Here is a 20,236-nt window from a genome sequence, read left to right on the forward strand (position 1 = left end):
AATGAAAAACTAGGAAAAAGTGAAAAGATTTATAATTTTAACATCTCGAGAACAATTGATTACACGCAGGAATGAGATCGAACAGTTTAAATTGTTTCTGTCATGGGCACGTGTGATTTGATTTGCATTTGCATTAATAGTTATCACATCGGTAAAAAGGTGCTTAAGCTGTTAATTACCAGGCTTAACTTTCCGCGGCAAGTTTAATGGACAATTAATGTGCAAATCCAGCAAGTCAAAAATAGGCCAAGTTGCTGTTTGTGTGAAGCGAACAGGGGAGCGGTGAGTTGTAGAGATTGGCAGCTCCCAGTGTATCTCTTCATCCCCTGATTTGCACATTAATAACGGCGTGTGTCATTAACACACCGTTATTTATCCAGCAAACACGAGGAAAGGGCAGGGGAGTGGGACTAGAAGTGCTGTTGCAGAGAGCCAGGACTGGCTCGTTGAGGTTCTTCTGTGTTGTAACCATTCTATGATTCTAAGATCCAGCCCATTGGGTTTCTAACCCCCATATACCCAACAGGAGATAATGCCCCCCACAATCCAGTATTTGAGCCGATTATTTTGGGATTAAAGGTCAGCGACTGGTCTTGCCGTTCCTGAGTGTGTGTTTTTCTGTTGCCGACAGTACCTTCACCGCTTCAAGTGGACTCACCTGAGTGAGCGTCTGGCCTACGAGAAGCTGGTGAGCCGGCAGAGGATGCGGGCGGAGGTCTCCCAGGCCAAGCGTGAGACCAGCTTCTTCCTCCAGAACGTGGAGAAGAGTAGGGGCCTGGAGAAGCTGCAGGAGATGAAGCGGAGGAAGGGGCAGGAGTGGCAGGAGAAGAGCTGGCACTTCAGGCAGAGGGCTACTGAGGCCGAGATCCAGGCCAGCAGGGCCACCGTGCGTGCACGGCGTGCTGGCAAGGCCAGGGAGCTTGAGAGAGTGGCCGAGCTCCACAGGAAATCCCAGTCTAGCACCATGTTGCTAGCCAAAATCTTCAATCCAGCCGCGGGACAGGATTAGGCCTTTCCCAGGGGCCAGGGCTGGACTCTTGACTCGAGGTGTGTGGGTCCTGCTCCCTGTGCGGGTGGGGCGCACAGCGCTGCCGCTAAGAGGGCACGTCATTGGCAGTGAATTCTGCCTGTTGTAGGTGGCTGGAGTTATGTGCTCACAACCACTGTGGGCCAGACTGGGAAAGGGTGTCGAGGTCAGGGTCAGGGGTGGGGGGGGGGGTGCTCAGTTCCGTGCTTGATGTCTGAAAACACCCAGCACTACAGCTGTAGTTTGAATTGTTGCAGCCCTGGGCTGTGTCTGTAACAGCATCAGAACGCATCGTTGCCGTGGCAGTGTCAACATCCCATAGGGGGCGGGCAGTGTGTGGCCGGTGTCACGAGGGGAGGGGCAGTGTGTGGCCAGGGTCACGAGGGGAGGGGCAGTGTGTGGTCAGGAGGGGGGGGGGCAGGGGCAGTGTGGCGCCAGGGGAGGGGGAGGGGCAGTGTGTGGCCAGGGTCACGAGGGGAGGGGCAGTGTGTGGCCAGGGTCACGAGGGGAGGGGCAGTGTGTGGCCAGGGTTGGGAGGGGTAGTGTGTGGCCAGGGTGGGGAGGGGTAGTGTGTGGCCAGGGTCACGAGGGGCGGGGCAGTGTGTGGCCAGGGTCACGAGGGGAGGGGCAGTGTGTGGCCAGGGTCACGAGGGGAGGGGCAGTGTGTGGCCAGGGTCACGAGGGGAGAGGCAGTGTGTGGCCAGGGTCGGGAGGGGGAGGGGCAGTGTGTTGCCAGGGTCACGAGGGGAGAGGCAGTGTGTGGCCAGGGTCGGGAGGGGGAGGGGCAGTGTGTTGCCAGGGTCAAGAGGGGAGAGGCAGTGTGTGGCCAGGGTCACGAGGGAAGGGGCAGTGTGTGGCCAGGGTCACGAGGGGAGGGGCAGTGTGTGGCCAGGGTCGGGGGGGAGGGGCAGTGTGTGGCCTGGGGAGGGAGGGGGAGGGGCAGTGTGTGGCCTGGGGAGGGGGAGGGGCAGTGTGGGGCCAGGGTCACGAGGGGAGGGGCAGTGTGTGGCCAGGGTCACGAGGGGAGGGGCAGTGTCTGGCCAGGGTCAGGAGGGGAGAGGCAGTGTGCGGCCAGGGTCACGAGGGGAGGGGCAGTGTGTGGCCAGGGTCATGAGAGGAGGGGCAGTGTATGGCCTGGGGAGGGGCAGTGTGTGGCCAGTGTCACGAGGGGAGGGGCAGGTTGTGGCCAGGGTCACGAGGGGAGGGTCAGTGTGTGGCCAGGGTCACGAGGGGAGGGGCAGGTTGTGACCAGGGTCACGAGGGGAGGGTCAGTGTGTGGCCAGGGTCACGAGGGGAGGGGGAGGGGCAGTGTGTGGCCAGGGTCAGGAGGGGGAGGGGCATGGTGTGGCCAGGGTCACGAGGGGAGGGGCAGTGTGCGGCCGGGGGAGGGGCAGTGTGTGGCCGGGAGGGGGAGGGGGAGGGGCAGTGTGGGGCCTGGAGGGGGAGGGGCAGTGTGTGGCCAGGGGAGGGAGGGGGAGGGGCAGTGTGAGGGGAAGGGAGGGGCAGTGTGTGCCCAGGGGAGGGGAGGGGCAGTGTGTGGCCAAGGGAGGGAGGTGAGGGGCAGTGTGGCATGGGGAGGGGAGGGGCAGTTTTGGCCAGTGTCGGGAGGTGATTTACCTGGAAAGAGTTTAATCCGCTGACCGTATTTAGCAGCTGTTGGAATTTGTACCTTTGATCGATGCTCAGCAATAAACCTGATGTTCAAACTTGGCTGCCGTTGCCCTTTGCAGTCAGCTTTCCTTCACTGTCTGATGCAGGGTGATCATAAAATCATAAGAAATAGGAGCAGGAGTAGGCCATATGGCCCTGCGAGCCTGCTCCGTCATTCATAAGATCTTCAACCTCAATTCCACTTTCCTGCCCTATCCCCATATTCCTTGATTTCCTTAGAGTCAAAAAATCTATCGATCTCAGCCTTGAATATACTGTGACTGATCAGCCACAGCCCTTTGGCGCAGAGAATTTCAAATATTCACAACCCTCAGTGAAGAAATTCTCATCTCTGTCTTAAATGGCTGACCCCTTATCCTGAGACTATGCCCCCTAGTTTTGGATTCTCTAGCTGGAGGAAACAGCATCTACCCAGTCAAGCTCTCTCAAAATCTTTTATGTTTCAATGAGATCACCTCTCGTTCTTCTAAACTCCCAGAGAGTATAGACCCAATCTACTCAATCCCTCATTGGACAGCCCTCTCATCCCAGGAATCGATCAAGTGAACCTCTGTTGCACCCTCATAAGGTAAGTATATCCTTTCTCAGATAAGGAGACCAAAACTGTACACAGTACTCCAGGTATGGTCTCCCCAAAGCCCTGTACAATTGCAGCAAGACTTCCTTACTCTTGTATTCCAACCCTGGCCTTGGCAGTGACTTTCAGGAACAAATACAAATAAAAACACTATACCCTGGACCCTCACACTATACCTGGGCAGGTGGAAGGGGTATCAGTGGGAGAGCTCATAATTCAGCTAGAAAAGGACAAAGTTAGACCAGGAGTAAAAGTTCTCGATTGGGAAAGGCCAATTTTACTAAGCTGTGATGTGATTTAGCAAAAGTGGACTGTAAACAGCTACTTGAAGGTAATACAGTGTCAGAGCAGTGGAGGGTATTCAAGGAAGAGATAGTGAGGGTTCAGAGCAAATATGTTCCCACAAAAGAAAAGGGTGGGACTCGAATCTAGAGCCCCCTGGATGTCAAGGGGCATACAGGGTAGGATAAGGCAAAAAAGGGTATCTGACATAAGCTTCCGAGAGCTAAATACTGCAGAAAGCCTCAGAGTATAGAAAGTGCAGGGGTGAAATTAGAGTCATAGTCATAGAGTTATACAGCACAGAAAGAGGCCCTTTGGCCCATTGTGTCTGCGCCAGCCATCAAGCCCTGTCTATTCTAATCCCATTTTCCAGCACTTGGTCCGTAGCCTTGTATGCTATGGCGTTTCAAGTGCTCATCTAAATGCTTCTTGAATGTTGAGGGTTCCTGCCTCTACCGCCCTTTCAGGCAGTGAGTTCCAGATTCCAACCACCCTCTGGGTGAAAAAGTTTTTCCTCAAATCCCCTCTAAACCTCCTGCCCCTTACCTTGAAAATTATGCCCCCTGGTTAGTGACCCCTCTACTAAGGGGAAAAGTGCCTTTCTATCGACCCTATCTATGCCCCTCATAATTTTGTACACCTCAATCAGGTCCCCCCCTCAGCCTTCTCTGCTCTAAGGAAAACAACCCCAGCCTGTCCAGTCTCTCTTCATAGCTGAAGCACTCCAGCCCAGGTAACATCCTGGTGAATCTCCTCTGCACCCTCTCCAATGCAATCACATCCCTCCTATAGTGTGGCGACCAGAACTGCACACAGTATTCCAGCTGTGGCCGAACTATCATTTTGTATAGCTCCATCATAACCTCCCTGCTCTTGCCTTCATTAGCCGAGGCATAGAATATAAGTATTCCATATGCCTTTTTAACCACCTTATCTACCTGTCCTGCCTTTAGGGATCTGTACATGCACACCAAGGTCCTGCTGATCCTCTGTCCTTACTAGGATCCTACTATTCATTGTGTATTCCCTTGCCTTGTTAGTCCTCCCAAAATGCATCACCTCACACTTTTCAGGGTTAAATTCCATTTGCCACTGTTCTGCCCATCTAACCATCCCGTCTATCGTCCTGTAGCCTGAGGCTTCCCTCCTCGCTGTTTACCACTCCACCAATTTTTGTGTCATCTGCGAACTTACTGATCATACCTCCTACGTTCATATCTAAATCATTAATGTACACTACAAACAGCAAAGGACCCAGCACCGATCCCTGTGGTACACCACTTGTCACAGGCTTCCAGTCACAAAAACAATCTTCGACCATCACCCTCTGCCTCCTGCCACTAAGCCAATTTTGGATCCAATGTGCCAAATTGCCCTGGATCCCATGGGCTCTTACCTTCTTGACCAGTCTCCCATGTGGGACTTTGTCAAAAGCCTTACTGAAGTCCATGTAGACTACATCAACTGCACTACCCTCATCCACACACCCAGTCACCCACTCTCAAAATTCAATCAAATTGGTCAGACATTATCTCCCCCTGACAAAGCCATGCTGACTATCCTTGATTAATCCCTGCCTCTCCAAGTGGAGACTAATTCTGTCCCTCAGAATTTTTTCCAATAATTTCCCTACCACTGATGTTAGGCTCACTGGTCTGTAATTCCCTGGTTTATCCCTACTACCCTTCTTGAACAATGGTACTATGTTAGCTGTTCTCCAGTCCTCTGGCACCTCCCCTGTGGCCAAAGAGGTTCTGAAAATTTGTGTCAGAGCCCCTGCAATCTCCTCCCTTGCCTCACACAGCAGCCTGGGATACATCCTGTCAGGGCCTGGAGATTTATCCACTTTTAAGCCTGCTAAAACTGCTAGTACCTCCTCCCTCAATACTAATTTGTTCAATTATATCACAATCCCCCTGCCTGATTTCTATGCCTACATCATCCTTCTCCATAGTGAACACAGATGCAAAATATTCATTTAAAACCTCAACTACATCTTCCAACTCTACACACAGATTGCCACTTTGGTCCCTAATGGGCCCTACTTTTTCCCTTGTTATCCTCTTGCCCTTAATATACTTTGGAATTTTCCTTTATTTTGCCAGCCAGTGTTTTTTCATGCCCCCTCTTCGCTCTCCTAATTTCTTTTTTAAGTACCCCTTGCACTTTCTATACTCCTCCAGGGCTTCCACTGTTTTTAGTCCTTTGTATCTGCCAAAAGCCTCCCTTTTTTTCCTAATCCATTCTTGTATATCCCTTGACATCCAGGGTTCCCTGGGCTTGTTGGTCCCACCCTTGACCTTTACGGGAACATGTTGGTGTTGTACTCTCGCTATTTCCTTTCTGATAGGCTCCCATTGCTCTGATGTGGATTTTCCTACAAGTAGCTGATCCCAGTCCATTTTGGCCAGATCCTGCCTCATATTAAAATCAGCCTTCCCCAATTTAGAACCTTTATTTCCGGTCCATCTTTGTCCTTTTCCATGACTACCTTAAATCTCACCGAATTATGACCACTATCACCAAAATGCTCTCCCACTGACATATCTACCACTTGCTCGGCTACATTCCCTAGAATTAGGTCCAGTACCGCCCCCTCTCTCGTATACTTTCTATATGCTGGCTCAAAAAGCTCTCCTGGATGCACTTTAAGAATTCCGCACCCTCTAAGCCTTTCACACACTGACTATCCCAGTTAATATTGGGGAAGTTGAAATCCCCTACTATTATTACCCTATTATTTCTACACTTCTGAGATCTGCCTACATATCTGTTCCTTTATCTACCCCTGACTGTTTGCTGGGAGTATACTATAGGCCCCCAAAGTGCTTGCCCCCTTTTTGTTTTTAGTTCTCCCCATATGGCCTCATTAGAGGAACCTGCTAAGATATCATCCCTCCTTACAGCAGTAATTGACTCCTTGATTAATATTGCGACACCCCTTTTACACCCCCCTCTGTCTCGCCTGAAGATTCTATACCCCGGAATATTGAGCTGCCAGTCCTGCCCCTCCCTCAACCATGTCTCTGTGATAGCAACAATATCATACTCCCAAGTGTTCATCAACACCTTCAATTCATCTGCCTTACTCGCAAGACTCCTTGCATTAAAATAAATGCCATCCAGCCTTGCCATACTCCCTTGTGCCATTACATATGTTCTCTGCCTTCCAGGCTGACTTGTTTTTTCCTCTATATTTGGCTGTGCATCACCCCCTACTCTAGCACCACTCCGTATCCCATCCCCCTGCCAAGTTTGTTTAAACCACCCCCCAAAGGTACTAGCAAACCTCCCCTCAAGGATGTTCGTCCCGTTCCAGTTCAGGAGCAACCCGTCCGACTTGTACAGGTCCCACCTTCCCCAGAAGCAGACAAAGTGATCCAGGAAACTAAAGCCCTCCCTCCTGCACCAACTCTTTAGCCACGCATTCATCTGCTCTATCCTCCTATTCCTATACTCACTAGCACGTGGCACTGGGAGTAATCCAGAGATTACAACCTTTGAGGTCCTGCTTTTTAATCTGTTACCTAGCTCCCTAAATTCTTGTTGCAGAACCTCATCCCTCTTTCTACCCATGTCGTTGGTACCAATGTGAACCATGACCTCTGACTGTTCGCCCTCCCCCTTCAGAATGTCCTGCAACTGTTCAGTGACATCCTTGACCCTGGCACCAGGGAGGCAACATACCATCCTGGAGTCACGTCTGCGGCCACAGAAATGTCTCTCTGTTCCCTTTATGATAGAATCCCCTATCACTATTGCTCTCCCACTCTCTTTCCTCCCCTCCTGTGCAGCTGGGCCACTCGTAGTGCCACGGACTTGGCTCTTGCTGCATTCCCCTGAGAAACCATCTCCCCCATCAGTATCCAAAACGGAAAATCTGTTGGAGAGGGAGATGGACCCAGGGGACTCCTGCACTACCTTCCTAGTTCTTTTACTCTGTCTGGCGGTCACCCATTTCCTGCCTGCCTGCAGTGTGACCACCTCGTTAAACGTGCTATCCACGAAGATCTCAGCTTCGCGGATGCTCCACAGTGACTCCAGCTCCAGCTCCAAAATGCGGATTTCGAGTAGCTGCAGCTGGAGACACTTCCTGCACATGTGTTTGCCCTGGACACCTAAAGTGTCCCTGACTTCCCACATAGCACAGGAGGAGCACTCCACGCTGCCGAGCTGCTCAGCCACGTCCTACCATAATTTACTCCCTTTACTTCCTTTAAATTAAAGAATATTAAATACACTAGGAACCTTACTTCCCTTTAAACACTACTTACTCTAAACCTTACTTTGACTTTAACGACTGGACTGTAGAAATACTCACCAGGTCCTGCTTACCAACTAGCTCCTTCCCTGGTTGTGACATCACTTTAGTGGTTTCGCAGTTGTTGTTTGACTGCTCCCGCTCTCGGACTCTCTTCCTTGGTGTAAATTAAGAACCAATTCCTCCAGGGTGAAAAGTTAGGAAAAACAAATTAAAAAGGAAATTAGGAAAGCAAAGAGAAGGCATGAAAAAATATTGGCAAGTAAAATCAAGGTAAACCCAAAGATGTTTCATAAATACGTAAAGAGCAAGAGGATAACAAAGCAAAGAGTAGGGCCTAATAGAGACCAAAAAGGTAACCTGTGTGTGGAGGCGGAAGACATGGGTATGGTTCTTAATGAATACTTTGCATCTGTTTTCACAAAAGAGAGGGATGACGCAGACATTGTAGTTGAGGATGAGTGAAATATTAGATGAGATAAACAGTGAGAGGGGAAGTATTAAGGGGTGTAGCATCTTTAAAAGTAGATAAGTGACCAGGCCCAGATGAAATGTATCCCAGACTGTTAACAGAGGCAAGAGAGGAAATATTGGTGGGTCTGACTAATTTTCCAATCCTCTCTGGCTACAGGTGGTACTAGAGGACTGCTAACATTCAGTACTAGGTCCATTGCTTTTAGTGGTACATATCAATGATTTAGACTTCAATGTAGGGGGCATGATTTAGAAGTTTGCAGCTGATTCAAAAATTAGCCGTGTGGTTGATAATGAGGAATAAAGCTGTAGACTGCAGGAAGAAATCAATAGACTGGTCAGGTGGGCAGAAAAATAGCCAATGGAATTCAATCAGGAGAAATGTGAGGTAATGCATTTGGGGCGGGCTAACGAGGCAAGGGAATACACAATAAATGGTGGGATACTGAGAAGTGTAGAGGAACAGAGGGACCTTGGAGTGAATTTCCACAGTGTGTGTGAGTACATGAGCGTGCATTTGGGGGTGAGGGCGAGGTTGGGCAGGCACGTGTGTGGGGGCGAGGGGGTGTGGGGCTGTAAGTTTGTAGTTTGTGACGGGGGTGTGTGTGTGTACATCAGGAGATTTCACACCGTCACACAGCAGCAGAACCAGCACTGTTTGAAGATCGACCAATAGTTAAAATGGCACAAGATATCTATTTACAATGCATAAAGTTAGATATTTACAAATCATATTGAAACATGATTGGTTTGCTGCTAAGAGGAGGAGGAGGTGGAGGAGGATCAGGGCCTGCGTGTTTAGGCTTCATTCTGGTGGCAACAGCAGCAGCTCATCAGGCAGCTTGTCTACCAGGTGAGCCTCCGGGCAGGCCAGACATGTTCTGACTGCTGAAGCAGTACAGCTAAAAAGGCCAATGTGTGTGATCAGAGCTGCTCCTGGAGGTCATGAAAGAAGGACTCGCAATCTGTGGCATAGGAATTGATCTAGTTGGGGAAATCTTGCACCAACTGTCGTGAATGGTCTCTTAGGAAGTCCATATAGCCCCCGTTCGGCTCCCCGAGATAATTCTCAATTAATGATGAAGTCTCGGCGAGATCCAATAAGTGAGCAGACCAACCACAGTGTTGAACTACAGGAGCCGGTGATCTCCTCACTGTTTCCATCGAGGTACAACAACAAGCGCACCAGGTTGGAAAAGACCTGTCGGTAGAAAAAAGATCTGTAACCTCTGATTCCACACTTGGCCATGTTTCCCCAACACGCTGAACTCTTCAGCCTGCACTTCATGTAAGCTTGATAGCAAAATACTGCAGATGCTGGAAATCCAAAACAACAACAGAAAATGCTGGAAAAACTCAGCAGGCCAGGCAACATCCGTGGAGAGAGAAATAGAGTCAACATTTCAGGTCAAAACCCTTTGTCTTGACAGGGTTTTGACCTGAAACGTTGACTCTTTCTCCCTTCATGTAAGCTTTTTATTTTGACTGGCATTAAATTGACAGCAAGGCCAATTCTTTTGAAACAATTTGGAATAAGTTTATTAAACACACACACTCCTGCACATCAAAACAATACCCTACTGGTATCCAATGGACTCTACTCGACTACAACAGGTAAGGTAATGGGTTAGATTTAAACAAACTTGTACTTGCCTGAGTCAAGCACTGCACGGGGCCTTTTTCCTTACTTCTTGATCTGTTCTGTAGAGGGAGGGCTTTCTGCGTGGTCATCGAGAGAGAGCAAGAGCCTTTGGGTTCCTTATTTTATATCTTTTTAAGTCCATTGTCTAGTCTAAATTGCTAAGACCCCAGGATTGGGTCTTAGTTTCATGGCAGTTCTTGATTGTTCGGCGAGTCGGGCAGAGGAGCGCAGCGCAACGAGCAGCAGCAGCAGACTCACAACACGCTGCAGCATGTCGGCCGGCAGCTCCATTTCGGGTAACTCGCAGTCCGGATGGGAGGAGGGGAGCCGGGCATGGTGGCCAGAGCGGGAGAAGCAGGCCCCCACACGTGGAGCTGGCAACAGTGAGGAGGAGGCCGCGGTGAAAAGGAGGACGGAGCGGCTGAGGGACATCGTGCTCCCACTGCCATGGGAAGCCATTGTATTGACTGAACGCAGCGCTGTACGTATAGCTGACGCGTCCCTACGGGGAACAAGCATTCCATTGTACTTGTTGCATATGGCAAATAAATCTAATCTGAATCTGATTGGCTTTCCTTTGAACATGTGTCTGTCTGCAGTGGCTGGTGGCATTTCTTGATTAAGTTATTTGTTTAACACCTTTTAATGGCTCTTGAGTTTCGATGGGTTTTCAATGCTGTCTCTGGGGGTGTTATCCTATTATTACACAGGTTTCCTTTGTTAAGTTTCACGCTTTTGCCTTGAGCTCTGCTCCCAGGGAGATCCATCAAATTTATCTTTATTACTTACATCTTATATTAATAGTCTCAAGTCCATCACACATACAAAACATATTTTTATTCTTACAGATTCCCCGCCTTGAGGGGGAAATATCCTTATTGACCCCTCATTTGGTTTATCTCCTCAGGGCTCGCATATGGTGGTTCTGTTTTCTCGGGTAGCAGATCATGATGATCCCCACCACTACAATTATGGCTTGTGCCAGTATCATATGCATTGAGAGGGCTCTGAGCTAGGGGTGTTGTCCTACATTATACATTGTTTCCCACCATGGGCTAGCTCCAAGCTTTTGTATAGCTCTGCTGTTTATGACATTGTTTTGTCTCATCTGTATTAAATGTTTCTGTGAGGTGGATGATCGCTGTAGAATGCATTTTAAACAGAGGGGGGGAAGTGGATGGCCAAAGTTATCCACCTCATGCTGCAGCTCCAGCTTCCCCATCTTCCTTCGGCTTCGGTCGTGGCCGGTATCATCCCAACAATCATAAGGATCCGTATCATGGTCCTGTGGGAAACAAGATCAGTGCAGTGTTTACTCTTTGGCAGTTTTTAACTGGTTAACATGATACATTTTCTTGTACTTAACGCCCTTTTCCCCCAGTAACTGAATCAAATAAACTGTTCAATCGGTTTATAATCATATGCGGTCCCCACCACCTGGGCTCAAAGGCATGCTTTTTCCCATAATTTGGAATCATTACGGTGTCCCTCACCTGATGCTCAAAGGGACGTACTCTCTTGTCAAAGTACTTTTTAATTTGTCTTTTTTACTTCCCCAATTTCATGGCCACAAATTGATTCATCTGATCGGTGTGGTCTACCACTTGTTCCAGCCACTTGGAACTACATGGTTCCATTGTCAAGGGGCTCATCCCTATTAATGTTAGCTGGCCTGGCGTTCTCATGAGTCTCCCCGTCATGATTTGATATGGAGACTCCTGTTGTTTTTATGAGGTGTGGACCTCATTGCCATTAAACACATTGGCAGCATGTTAGCCCATTGAGTGGGGAGGTCCGCACGCAATTTTTTTAACATTAACTTGAGGGTCTGTGGTGATTATTCTTTATGTTTAGTAAGAAGTATTGTAATTGGTTGGTTGTTTCCTGCCTTGAGATATATGCTGTAAACTCATTGGTAGTTGATGTCATGTGATTTGTGGCGGCCATCTTAAATTCAGTTCTCTACAGCCTTGGTTGGGACTGGGTGTTGAAAGATGTGCTACTGGATTTTTAAAGTTAAAGCCTAGATTTAGAAAGGCAAATCTCTTTATTTCAGGGTCCTGTTCCCCCTTTCGACCCCTCTGGACGGCTGCAGGTGCTGAGCAATATGTAGTTTGTGTTTTATCCCCAACATTTCCTGCAGGTAGGTAAGACTCTTACCTTGATCGCTGTCCACTTGTACCGGTACTCCCCACCTACAAAGCACATGATTTAACAGTGTTTATCAACATTTCATTGTGCAGTACACACGTCTGCTGCATATATGACAAATAAAAAATTGAATTGTTTTGGCTGCAGTGATTGTGGTGTTGGAGTGGCAGGGGAATGCTTCGATCCATTTAGTGAATTGATCCACCACAAGTAGGGCATGCTGAAAATTGCCTTGCACCTGTAGAAGTGGCCCAATGAAGTCCATCTGGAGGTGAGTCCATGGCCCTTGAGGTGGGGGCGCGCTTTGAAGCAAGGCTCGGTTAGTGCACGTGGGAGGATTGTGCTGCAGGCACGGTAGGCATCGTGCTACATAAAGGTTGATTGTTTCCCTCATGGAAGGCCACCAAGCTGTGGATGCTACCTTTATAGAAGGCTACCAGGGCCGAATAGTGCCCTGCTGTGGGGTGGGAGTGAAGGAGGGAGAGCAGTTCCTGACCCACCTCTGGTGGAACACGCACCACCGGGCAGGTGTGTGGCTTTCTTTTGAACATCAGCAACTGCTCCGCTGGGGCAGTGGCTAGTATGGTATTGGGGGCCCAGGCTGTCGGTTGAGGAAGGGGTCTGCCTTCCTCGTACCAGGCGCTTACAATGGTGTATGGCCAGTATTGCTGCTGCAGGGATTTTAAATCTAGGCGATCTGTTGGGGAGCCCTTGCTAACAGCATTGCAGGGCTCAACAACTATATCCTCTATCTTCCCATCAATTGCAGCGTCCTTGGCTGCTCTGGAATTTCCCTCACTATATGGACCCCCTTTTCTATGGGCTGCTACCTTTCCTATGAAGCAGGGCTGGGATCGCTGTTTAAGGTATGACCAGAGCAGGCGTAACCAGGGCCCATGGACCAGGGCCTTACCGTCTATTGTACGGTAGTCATTTTTGTGGTATAGGGACAAGGAGAGCATGGTGTTTATAGCATAGGCACTATCGGACCAAATATTCATGGGTCTATCTGAGGTTTCTTTCATGGTGGTTAAAAGATTTCTGCATATTGTGAGGACTGTCGGTTACATTGTCACTGGATTGTTCTCTCTGGCAATACTACAGCATACCCGGTGTGGGGGGAACCCGCGATGTGATATGAGGACCCATCGATGTAGACATCTGGGACTCCCTGTATGGGCTCTTTCTGCACAGGATGGGTCTCAAAGTTAATCAGGGGTAGCGGACATTCATGCGGTTCCCCCTCATAAACCAGAAATTGTGATAGCAATGTGTGGTGGGTTTGGAAATGATACCAATGTCTCTTTCCATAAATTCCAATGTCCATTTGCTGAGGCGCTGTGAGAAAACTAGCGAATCTCCAGGTTTCATCAGTAGATTCAGAGGCATGTGAGCGCTGTGAAGGATGGTAGCTTGTAGCCCAGAAATAAAGGTAAAATGATGTGCCACCCAGAAGATGGCCAGCAGGTGGCGCTTGCACGTGGTATACATCTTTTCTGCCCCCCTGTAGGATTCGGGCACATATGCAATGGGTTGTAGTCGATCAGCTCGCGTTTGACACAGAACTGCGGCGAGGCTTTGTTCTGTGGCCCCGACCTCCAAATGGAAGGGCTGCGTGGAATCCGGAGGAATCAGACATGCGGCCTGAATCACTGCAATTTTTAATTTGGCCACGGACTGGGTGTGTGCATCAGTCCATGTCGGGCGTAGGTCATCACCCTGCAGTTTTATCACATCATACAGGGGCTTTGCGCACTCTGCAAAGCCTGGGATAAAGTTCCTTTGGTACCCTACCAAACCCAAGAATGATCATGGGGCTGTTTTAGAAGTGGGTAATGGTAGTCGCTGTATTATCTCCACCTTGTGGGAGTCGGGGGACGATCCCTCTGGAGAAATGGACACTCCTAGAAAGGTAACCCTGTTGAGATACCGCGGCAAACATGGGAGTCGAGACCAGAGCTAGTAAAACACAATTGCTTTTATTCTACCTCATGGCAAAGAGAAACTGGAAAAGCCCGCGCATCCACTTAAATACTCCCCAGACAGGAAGTGCTCCTGGCAGCCTGTCCCTGCGGGAAACAAGTTGCTGGAGGAAAGGGCCCCCGGCTGGGGGCGTCTGCTTAAACTGTCCGTGCCGCCGTGAGCGGATTATGTCCAGTGGTGGCGTGTTGCCACAGAGTTCCCCCAGAATCCGCTTAGGAGGAGTGGACGAGTCGTGACGGTGGTCTGACGGTTCTGCCGCAGCGGCTCTGAGTGGTCGCCGGTCTAGTTGGTGGGGCCGGGGGGTTCGCCGCCGGCTGTGCTGGCTTGCTGGCAGGATGGCCTCTAGTTGGAGGCCGGGCCACGGGGACCTGTTCCCCTGGTTCTGTGTGTGCTGGTTTGAGCCGGTCGATGGAGACTGTGTCGACCCTGTCGCCGAGTCGCAGCTTGAAGACCTTGTCCCCGGTTTGTAGTACATCATACGGTCCGTCGTACGGGGGTCGCAGGGGCCCGCGGTGCGCGTCGTGTCACACAAAGACGAAGCGCGCCTGCTGTAAATTTGGCAGGACGTGAGGTGCGAGTTCGCCGTGTCGGTTGACCGGAAGTGGGGCGAACTGCTGAGCGGAAGAGAAAGAGTTGAGCCACTGCTGTTCGGCCGACCAAGGCGTGGTAGCCTCCGGAAGGAATTCGCCTGGGACGTGCAGCGGTTGTCCGTAGACTAACTCCGCTGCCGAGGACTGCAGGTCTTCCTTGACCGCGGTGCGTAGGCCTAGTAGCACCCACGGTAGGTGGTCAGTCCAGGTACTGTCCTGCAGGCCGGCACGGAGTGAGGCCTTGAGTGACCTGTGGAAGCGTTCACAAAGCCCGTTGACCTGCGGGTGGTACGCCGTGGTTCGGTGGAGCGTCACCCCGAGGTTGCGTGCTGTGGCCGTCCAGAGTTCGGAGGTGAACTGGGCGCCTCTGGCGGAGGTTATGTCGGCCGGTACGCCGAACCTCGCAACCCAGGTGTTAACGAACACCCTGGCGATGTCGGCTGTGGTGGTGGAGGTCAGCGGCACTGCCTCAGGCCAGCGTGTGTAGCGGTCGATCATCGTGAGGAGATAAGTTTGGCCTTGCGATGGCGGCAGAGGACCGATGACGTCGACGTGTACGTGGTCGAAGCGGCGGCTGGGTACCTCAAAGTCTCCCAGGGGTGCTTTTGTGTGCAGCTGTACCTTAGCCCGTTGGCAGGCGAGGCAGGATGTGGTCCAAGTCCAAAAATCTTTGCTGAGGCCGCGCCAGACGAAGCGCTGGGAGAGGAGTTTGACGGATGCGCGGGAACCCGGGTGGGAGAGCCCGTGGAGCGCGTCGAAGATGCGGCGGCGCCAGGTTGCAGGGACGACCGGCCTGGGTTGGCCGAGTGAGACGTCGCAAGTGACTGCCATGGCTTCGGGCCCGTGCACGACCTTGGCTAGGTGTAGCCCTGGCAGGCTGGTAGCCGCCGAGAGGAGGTCTGGGTCCGTGAGCTGGGCCGCTGCTAGTTGCGCGTAGTCGACCGCGAGGTGATTCGTGCAGATGGCGGGACGGGAAAGGCAGTCGGCGACAACGTTGTCTCTACTGGAGACGTGCTGGATGTCCGTAGTAAACTCGGACACGGCCGCGAGCTGGCATTGCTGCTTAGCGGACCAGGGTTCGGTGTGCTTGGCCATCGCGTATGTGAGCGGCTTGTGGTCCACGTACGCGGTGAAGGGGCGGCCTTCCAGGAGGAACCTGAAATGGCGGACCGACAGGTGGAGCGCGAGAAGCTCGCGGTCGAAAGTGGAGTATTTGACCTCCGGGGGGGCGCAGTTGGCGGCTGTAGAAAGCAAGTGGCTGCCACGCGCCATTGACCCACTGCTCGAACACGGCGCCGACCGCATGGTCGGAGGCGTCGGTGGTGAGCGCGACCCGGGCATCGGCCCTCGGGTGTGCGAGCAGGGTGGCGTCGGCGAGCGCGTTTTTGGTGGCGTCGAAGGCGGCTGACGTGTCAGTGGTCCAGGCTACGTCCATCTTGCCGGATTTACCGCGGAGGGAGTCGTATAGGGGCTTCATGAGGGCTGCAGCTCTGGGGATGAACCTGTTGTAGAAGTTCACCATCCCGAGGAACTCCTGGAGGCCCTTGATGGTTGTGGGGTGGGGAATTGCTGGACGGCCTGCACCTTGTTGGGCAGGGGGACGGCCCCAGCAGGGGTGATGTGGTGACCGAGAAAATCGATCTCGGTTAGGCCGAATTGGCACTTCGCCGGGCTGAGGATGAGCCCGTGTTGGGCTAGGCGCCCGAACAGGATGCGAAGGTATTCGAGGTGTTCCTGTTTGGAGGAGCTGGCCACGAGAATGTCGTCTAGATAGACGAATAGGAAGTTCAGGTCCCGGAGGACTGAGTCCATAAGGCGCTGGAAAGCCTGGGCTGCATTCTTGAGGCCGAAGGGCATCCTCAGGAACTCGAACAGGCCGAATGGGGTGATGACGACTGTTTTGGGGATGTCCGCGGGGTGTACGGGGACTTGGTGGTAACCGCGCACCAGGTCGACCTTGGAAAAGACGGTTCGTCCGGCCAGTCGGGCCGAGAAGTCCTGGATGTGTGGCACAGGGTATCGGTCGGGGGTGGTGGCGTCGTTGAGGCGGCGGTAGTCCCCGCAAGGGCGCCAGCCTCCGCCGGGCTTGGGGGCGATGTGGAGGGGCGAGGCCCAAGGGCTGCTGGAGCGGTGGATGATGCCGAGTTGTTCCATGGTGGTGAACTCGGCCCGCGTGATTTCCAGCTTGGCCGGGTTGAGTCTGCGGGCGTGGGCAGAAACTGGGGGGCCGGTGGTGGGGATATAGTGCTCCACACCGTGTTTGGTGGCTTTGGCCAAAAAGGTCGGGTTAGTGAGGGCGGGAAACTCGGCTAGGAGGGCCGAGTAGTCGTCCGTGGCTCTGGCGAGGCAGTAGGTCGTCAGGCCGGCCGAACGGGCCGGGGTGAATGCGCCGGGGATGGGGGCCATAGTGTTGATGTTGATGAGGTGGTGCCTCGGAATGTCGACAAGGAGGCCATGGGCGCGTAGGAAGTCGGCGCCGATGAGTGGGCAGAGGACCTTGGCTGTGAGGAACTCCCAGCGGTAGCGGCGGCCCGCGAGGTCGAGCGTGACCATGTGGGTGCCATATGTGCGGATGTCAGAGCCATTGGCTGCGGCCAGCGTGATACCCCGTGTGCTGCGTTGGATTTCGAGGGTGGGGGTGATGCTGTGCTGGGCCCCTGTGTCGCACAGAAATCGGCGGTTGGTTCTGTCATCGGTGACGTACAGTAGAGGCCCCTTTTGCCCCGCGGCCATCGTGGGGGCCGGTGCGGGGGGGGATTTTGAAAGTACACGGTGGCGTGCAGCGTTGGGCCCTAGTGCCAAAACGGGTGTGGTCTTAGCAGTGACCCGGAGTGGTAGGGCGGTTGGGCCTAGTGGGCTGGGAAGACCGCGTGGTCATTGCCGTGAGGTCGGGCGCGACATCGCGAGCGGACTGTGCAGAGAGCAGCGAGTCGGCCTTTTCGGCTATGTCATTCAGGTCCGTGGAGCCAGACTCCACAATGAGCGGGCGGATGCTGGCGGGGAGCTGCCGAATGAAAAGCGTGCGAAAGAGGGCGCCGGTGTTTTTGTCGTCCGAGAGGGACAGCATGTGGGAAAGCAGATCCGAGGGTGAAGCGTCACCAAGGCCGGGGAGGTCAAGGAGTTGGCAGTTGCGCTGGTAAGAGGACGTTTGAAATTTTTTAAGGAGTGCAGCCTTCAGATGTTCGTACTTGCCTTCCGGTGGTGGATCCTGCAGCGCTGCCCAAACCTTGGGGACTGTGGCGTAGGTGAGAGAGGAGACGAGGTAGTCGTACTTTGTGGTGTCGACTGTAATGTGTTTCAGCCAGAATCTGGACTCGGCTTGAACAAACCGGGCTTCGGCCAGGTTCTCCCAAAAGTCCGGTAGTTTAACCGTGGCTGCGTTTGTATCCGCCATGCTAGCTTAGGATTCGTCCTGAGCGTCGGGGTCACCAGTGTTGAGATACCGCGGCAAACGTGGGAGTCGAGACCAGAGCTAGTTAAACACAACTGCTTTTATTCTACCTCATGGCAAAGAGAAACTGGAAAAGCCCGCGCATCCACTTAAATACTCCCCAGACAGGAAGTGCTCCCGGCAGCCTGTCCCTGCGGGAAACAAGTTGCTGGAGGAAAGGGCCCCCGGCTGGGGGCATCTGCTTAAACTGTCCATGCCGCCATGAGCGGATTATGTCCAGTGGTGGCGTGTTGCCACAACCCATTCTTTTACCAACTGAGCCTTACGGGCCTTCACCTTTAGTCCCACCTGAGCCAACAATGTCAACAGTTCGTGCAAAAGGGACAGATGCTCCTCCATGCTATCGGTTGCCAGCAGTAGATCGTCTACATACTGTAGCAAGCAGGTAGGGCGGGAAAAGTCTTTTAAAATTACAGCCATTCTTTTGTGGAATATCGTGGGGGCATTGTGGAACCCCTGAGGCAGGCATGTCCAGGTGTAGCTCTGGTCTTCAAATGTGAACACAAATTTGTACTGGTCCTCCCTTTTAACAGGGATACTCGAGAATCTACTGGCGATGTCGAGGATCGAGAAGTATTTGGAACCAGCAGGAATTTGAAATAATATGGTGGGAGCTTCTCTTACTACCGGTGAGCAGGCTGGCGTTACATAATTTAACTTTCTGTAATCAATAGTCAGTTGCCAGCTGCTATCGGGGGTGGGGGGGGTCCCTCAATAGACTCTTCGCCTGCCATTTTTCCACAATCGTGCTTGCACGTGGCAAACACCGCTAGGTGTTCCTGAATTAATTTTGCCACAGCTTCATTTTCGCTCCCGGAGGGTCATACTCGGATGGCTTTTTAACAGCAAAAATCGAGTGAGCATCTGAAATTTCTATCACTCTCTTGCATTATTTCTCAATCCCATCCAAACACAGTCCTGATTGTAATCTATTACTGCGCCATACTGATCCAACACATCAGTCCCTAAAATTCCCCTTCCATCGGGGGTGGTCATCAGCATCGGTGCTGGGGCCTTACAGGTGAGGCCTCCCACACCGCCGCTGCATGGCGTTAAGGGTATGGGGTGTGGATGAGGGTAACGGCTGAGCCAGTGTCTATAAGCATAATCTGCTGCCGGCCCCTTTTTAAGACAACAAGAACTACTGGTCTCCTGCTATCATCACATCAGAACCCCACTTCTGACCAATCTTTGGGGGCCAAACCCCATCATAGGGTGGATCCTTGGAGGGGTCCTTCCAATGGGTGTACATTGATGATGGGATTTTGCATTCCCAATGGGTCTGCGTGCACCGGTAAATGATTTTGCATCCCCCCGTGGCAATTTGGGCTTTCATGAGGGTTATCAACTGGTCCAATCATTGATCCAATCCCAGAGGGCTTGGATTTGTCCTTTTTTAGAAGGGTAACTAACTGAGCCAATTGTTGTTCCATCCCAGAGGATTCGGATTCATCCCTCGGGAGGTATCTTTGCATTGCAGCGTGGTCCGGTGCCTGTCTGGGTCTCCTGCAGTGTTTTGCTGGGTGACCTTCCTTCCTACAATTAAAGCACTGTCCCCTAAAGGGGTAGTACCTAGATCCCTCCACCGCTGACACTAGTTTCTTTGTGGTGGGTGGTGACTTCACCTTTAACTGGTCTTTTACCATCTCCCAGGCCCTTTGAACGTTAATCTCTATATCTGTCCGCTGATTGATGGGCCTCACGGCTATGCCCAGGGTGGTTTTAACTAAAGAGTGGAGTTGGGTCAGGAACATCATTTTGATTTTTCCTGATTCTTTCCTGCTGCAGCATATGTGGGTGCCTGGTTCTGGGTACGTTCATCGATATCGTACAGGTGATTACTGAAGGCTCTAGCAGTCTCATCTGGGCGCTGTTTGGTCTGACTAAGCACAGCCACTAGGTTTAAATTTTGGATCCATAACTGGTTTAGATTCTCGGTCACGACTGCATCGGTCGCTGTGCCACGCTGGAGGATCGCGTCTGGCAGATAATTCTTTAAAGTGGAACAGGCCAAGAGGAGGACTTTTGTTAAGACTCCCTCTTCTAACTCAGGGTGACCCTTCCTGAAATCTGCCGACCTCCTATTAACTACCAGTGGGTCATCCCCATCATTAATGGGCCCCAACT

At 51.9% G+C, this 20,236-nt stretch overlaps 1 protein-coding gene and 1 pseudogene across 6 annotated transcripts in view; one reads left to right on the forward strand and one right to left on the reverse strand.

Annotated features, from left to right (window-relative positions):
* LOC147121665 (tubby-related protein 4-like) overlaps positions 1–20,236 on the forward strand; it is a 426,260-nt gene that overhangs the window by 252,916 nt on the left and 153,108 nt on the right. The gene's annotated exons all lie outside the window — the stretch shown is intronic.
* LOC147121666 (protein NYNRIN-like) lies at positions 9,362–13,155 on the reverse strand (annotated as a pseudogene).

The sequence above is a fragment of the Somniosus microcephalus genome, chromosome 3 (genome assembly GCF_052327205.1).
Source record: "Somniosus microcephalus isolate GS21.2 chromosome 3, FLI_Smic_1.0, whole genome shotgun sequence".
NCBI lineage: Eukaryota > Metazoa > Chordata > Chondrichthyes > Squaliformes > Somniosidae > Somniosus > Somniosus microcephalus.